This window comes from Petaurus breviceps, unplaced genomic scaffold (assembly GCF_028583685.1).
Source record: "Petaurus breviceps papuanus isolate PSGF00001 unplaced genomic scaffold, PetGlider_PUasm1.0 89763, whole genome shotgun sequence".
Taxonomy (NCBI): Eukaryota; Metazoa; Chordata; class Mammalia; order Diprotodontia; family Petauridae; genus Petaurus; species Petaurus breviceps.
Genome location: NW_027187118.1, coordinates 113,994 through 119,759, shown reverse-complemented (window position 1 = coordinate 119,759; position 5,766 = coordinate 113,994).

Below are 5,766 nucleotides of genomic sequence, written 5' to 3'. Positions count from 1 at the left end.
GGTCTGGGGAAGGGGAGGTTACTTGCCCAGGGCCACACAGGAAGCAAGTGTCAATGGTGGAATGGAAGGAAGAAAAAAAAGGAAAAAAAAGAAATTTTGATGATAACTTTATTATATATTTAATAGGAATAGAAATTTGTACATAATAGATTTTCAATTTCATATGCAATCTTATTATTATTATTATACTAAGTTATTTAAATTTTTGTTTTATTTCATAAATTAAAAATAAAATAAATACTCTTTTAAAAAAGAAAATACAGGGGGTAGCTAGATGGCCCAGTTTGTATAGCGCAGGCCCCGGAGTCAGGAGGACCAAAGTTCAGTTCTGGCCTCAGACACTTAACACCCACACAAAAAACCTAGCTGTGTAACCTTGGGCAAGTTACTTAACCCCAATTGCCCTCCAAAAGGCAAAAAAAAAAAAGAAAATACAGCAATCTTTGCAATGACTCAGTATAATGGATGGTCCCATCTACTGTTGTCATAGCTACTTCTTTTCCTTGGACAAATGCCTTTCCAATTTTGTCTAAAAGGACTTCTTTCCCAGTTGTCAACGTGTTTGGTCCCTTCTTGTTTCCTCCCCTTAAATAGGAAGTTTCTTTTTCTAATTAAAAACTGTTCCACTTCCATTCCCAACTCTGCTTTTTCTCCCTTGACTGATCTCCCTCTTTCTCTACCTCTCCCTCTCCTGTGAAATGCTTTATTTTTCTATCCTAAGTTGTAGAATGCTGCTCATTGGCTCTGTACTTGGTGTGAGACTGAAAGGTTATAAAAACTACTTCTGTGTCCTAGGATTCTGAAGCTTCCATCAGGCATCTATCATATTCCATCAGATATCTATCTGTCTGCCTTAACATGGAAGAATTCTCTTGGCTTTCATTTTGGCCTCCTACCTTTGACCCAAAGTCTTTGGACCCCCACTGATTGGTAGGCTTCTTGCAAAAGGTCCCTCTGTCCTCTTTGGAGAGATCCCCACAGTTCTCCCACCTTCTGGAGCTAGCATTTTCAAAGCTACATTTGTGAAGCTCTCCCCATTCTGTCTGAACCACAGTTCCCTTCCCATCTTTGGACTAAGCAGAAAAGTTCCTGGGTATACAATGAAATACATATGTAACCCTTGTCCTAAAGCCCATTCCTTTGAGATTCTCCTGGTATCAGTGCAAGTGAATGCACTACCCTGTGTGAAGTGTGTGGTGGAGCTGGTAAGAGGTGAGATAGCTTTAGTTCTTAGCACTTCCCCTCTTGGGACTCATAGTTGGAGAGAGAAGACCAAAGACACCAACCTTGCTTCCGGTCATACACATAGTGAACTGTTAAAAAGCCCGTTTATGGAGATCGTGGCAAAATAGAAATCAAAGAAGGCATACAGAGGGGAATGTATACCAGACAATAGAGAGTGAAGGTGCTCTCCCATTGGGAGCAAGATAACTCACCTCACGAGAAAGTGTGTCCATGATCTCACCTAAGGGGCAAAGCTTTACATCTCTAGAATAGCAAACTGGTAAGAGGGAGATGAGAGACCCTGCTAGCTCCTCTCATGTCTTCTCAGTTTTTTTTCCTTGAAGAAGTTCAAGGGGGCTTCTTAACGTTGGCCTCTTTCATCTTTTCTCTTGAAGATGGAAGTCAGAAGTAACAGAATGATAAGTCCCCAAAAGGACACTGCTGAGAACTGAAGCTCTCTTACCTCTCACCCTACCCCTAAACGCCCGACTCTCTCCCAAAATGCCTCTGACTCTAATCGTAACCCTAAACCTACCGATAGACCTTGGGATAAATGTTACACATATTTTACATGCATGGGCATCTGCATATACAGGGGCCCCAGGGTTCAAGACTGTAATCCTGAGGAGTGATGTCCCTGGGATGGCAGGAACTGGAGAAGAGGGAGTATGGGACAACCCCGACACTATCAGGGCAGGATATAAAAAAGCGGTTAACCTGATCTCTTGAGTTTTTGATGTTTCAATTGTCCATACTTTTCTCTGGGTAGAAGGCAAGAGACATATGACTGTCATTGTAAGTTGTTCAAGCAGGGAATTAAAATGATTGTTTTATGGCAAGAAGGAACACATCTAGTCCAATCCCTTGTGTTTCAGATGGACCCAGAAGTTCAAAGGCACTCAAAGGAGATTCACATTGCTAACTTGAACCCAAGTCCAATCCTGGCAGGGATGGGGGACCACAAAGAAGGTCAAGCTCTCTCTTGCTCTGCCACCATACTCCCCTGTACCCTAGAACTGATTCCCTTTGTAAGAGGTGATCCTGCTACGTGTTTTTGGCGAGACCATTGACATGAACCCTATCTATCTTGCCATATCTATCATCACTCATCCAAAGACTATTGAAACAGTCTGTTGCTAGGTCTGTCTTGAGTCCCTTCCCGCTCCCATCCCTTCTCCTCTCAGCTTTCTAACTGATCTTCCTGAAGGCAGGTATGACTGTAATACCTCCCTTTTCAATAAACCTCCAGTAGTTCCCTATTACCTCCAGAATCAAACAGAAACTCCTCTGTTTGCCTTTTAAAGCCCTTAATAAGGTGTATCCTTTATTTTCAGTCTCCTTACACCTTCCTCCCTTCCTCTGCCATACTGCCCCTGAACCTACCCAAGTATTCTCCAACCCAATGACACTGGATTTTCACTACTGCCTCTCTTATCTGGAACACTATGTATCTCTGTGTCTCTTTCTCCCAAAAGAATAGCATGAGAGAGTTTTATGACAGGATTTTATAAAACTCAAGGAAAATATCTATGACAGGGGTGGGGAACCTGTAGCCTCGAGGCACATGTGGCCTTCCAGGTCCTTGGGTGCATCCTTTGACTGAGTCCAAGTTTGACAGAACAAATCCTTTCCTTTTTTTTTGCCTTTTGGAGGGCAATTATGGTTAAGTAACTTGTCCAAGGTTACACGGCTAGTTTGTGTGTGTGTGTGTGTGTGTGTGTGGGTGGGTGGGTGGGTGGGTGTGGGTGTGGGTGTTAAGTGTCTGAGGCTGGAACCGAATTCAGGTCCTCCTGACTCTGAGGCTGGCACTTTACTCACTGTGCCACCTAGCTGCCCCACAAATCCTTTTCTTAAGGGGATCTGTTCTGTGAAGTTTGGCTTCAGTCAAAGGGCTGCCCTTGAGGTCCTAGAGGGGATTTGTTCTGTGAAGTTTGGATTCAGTCAGAGGGCCGCACATGAGGACCTAGAGGGCCATATGTGGCCTCCAGGTCACAGGTTCTCCACTCCTGTACCTTAATTTATTCTCTTTTCTCCTTTAAGTATTTCAAATTTATCCTGGATCTACTTTTTTCACACACAGTTGTTTGCATGTAGTCTCCCTCATTAGACTGGGAACTCCCTGAAGGCAAGGGTCATCTTTCATTTTTCTTTCCACCTCCAGTGCTTATTCTAGTGCCTGGCCTGTAGTAACAGATGCTTATTCATTGACTGCTTGATTCTAATTGAAGCACTGCTACTCTCATCACCTATTCAAACCCAAAGATATTTTATCTATCATGACCTATACCAGGATGATCTGTTGTTTTACACACGCACATACACATGTGTGTAATATGTATACATGTATGTATATATGTATATTTGTAAAACCATATGATCCATACTTCTATTTATCAGTTCTTTCTCTGGAGGTGGATAGCATCTGCCTTCATAGAGCCTTTGTAGTTGATCTGAGTATTTATAACACTGAGAATAACTTAGTTGTTCTTTGATCAATACTCTTGTTTCTGTACACAATGTTCTCTTGGTTCTACGTCTTTTGCCCTTCATTATTTTATGCAAATCTTTTCATGCTTTTCTAAGATTGAGTTCATCATTTCTTATAGCATGGTAGTATTCCATCATGACCATATACCAGAAATTGTTCAGTCATTCCCTAGTTGATGGGTATCCCCTCAGTTTCCAGTTCTTTGCTACCACAAAAAGAGGTGCTAGAAATATTTTTGACCATATAGATTCTTTTCCTTTCTCCCTGATCATATTGGGAAACATATCTAATAGTGGTATTTCTGGATCCAAGGGTATACACAGTTTTCTAACTCTATGGGCATAATTCTAGCTTGCTCTCAATAAGTATTTATTAAGGGCCTACTATATACAAGACACTGTGCTAGGCACTAAAGACAAAACAAAAATAATCCCTGCTGCCCTCAAGAATGTCATGCAGAGGGGTGGCTAGGTGGAACAGTGAATAAAGTTTGGGCCCAAGAGTCAGGAGGACCTGAGTTTGGTTCCAGCCTCAGACACAACACCCACACACACACACACACACACACACACACACACACAAAACTAGCCGTGTAACCTTGGGCAAGTTACTTAACCCCAATTGCCCTCTAAAAGGAAAAAAAAAAAAGAATGTCATGCAGTGCTGGGGAATACCACCTGTGCATGACTGAGTAAATAGCCATTTGAGGGGGTGGAAGAGGAGAGCACTAATCCTTTGGGGCATGCAACAGACCCTGTGTGTAGGGAGGAGGGACCTGAGCAGAGCCTTGAAGGGAGCTAAAGACTGGAGGAGGCAGAAGTGTGGGCCGGGAGCAGTCAGGGTACATAGGAGAGCCTATGCAAAGACCTGGAGGCAAGAACTTCCTGGAAGCCAGTCTGGCTGGAGCATGAGGAGGAGTCAGAGGAACCATGTCTGCAAAAGTAGGGAAGGCCTTTGCCAGCTGGCTAATAACTTTGTATTTCATTCTAGAGGCAATGGGGAACCACTGTAGTTTAATAGCAGAAGAGTGATTTGGTTAGAATGAAAAGAAAATGAAATAAAAGAAGTTCTATGAAACTTATCTCTGTGTTAACAATCTGACAGCCAGGGGTGGGGAACTTGTGCTCCCTGAAGCCACATGTGGCCTCCTAGGTCCTCAAGTGTGGCTCTTTTACTGAATCCAAACTTGGATTCGAAGATTTATAAGCCCCTAATATATGTCAGGGGGCAGCTAGGTGGCACAGTGGATAAAATGCTGGGCCTGGAGTCAGGAAGACCTGAGTTCAAATCCAGCCTCAGATACTAGCTGTGTGACCCTAGATAAGTCATTTGACCCTGTTTGCCTCAGTTTCTCACCTCTAAAATTGGGACACACTGGAGAAGGAAATGGCAAACTACTCCAGAATATGTTCCAAGAAAGCCCCCTCCCCATTGAATCATGTAGAACCAGACACTACCACACAACTATGTGCCAGGCACTGTGCTAAATTCTGGGAATGCAAAGAGAAGGGAAAGATAGTCCCTGCTCCCAGAGAGTTCACAATTTAAGGGGGTAATAAGGGACAGGGGCAGGATTTGAAGCCTCCTGATTTCCCAGGATTCCTTCAGCTCAAAACCCATCCTCTGTAAGAGCCATGCTGCTTAACAGCTTTCCCTGGTTATTAGCTCCAATTGACTCAGTCTATTCCTGGTTTGTTGTACAGAGATTGTGAGATCTTTGAGGGCAAGGGCTGGGCTTGTTTTCCCCTTTCTTTGTATCCTCAGTTTGTAGCACAGTTTCTGGCACATAGTAGGCATTTTATAAATGTTGACTTGCTGACTGACTGCTGTAATGGAGCTTACATTCTAACTGGGGAGATAATATATGTAAGCTCACACAAAATAAAGACAATGTCATTTTTAGAGGGGGTGAGAGGGAGTAAGAGTTGGGGGCCATCTTGTGGAGGTGATTATAGAGAAGTTTTGAAGGAGAATAGTGGTTCTAAGAGGAGACAAGGAGGGAGAGCATTCCAGGCACGGGGCACAGCCATTGCAAAGGTGTGGAGTTGGGAAAT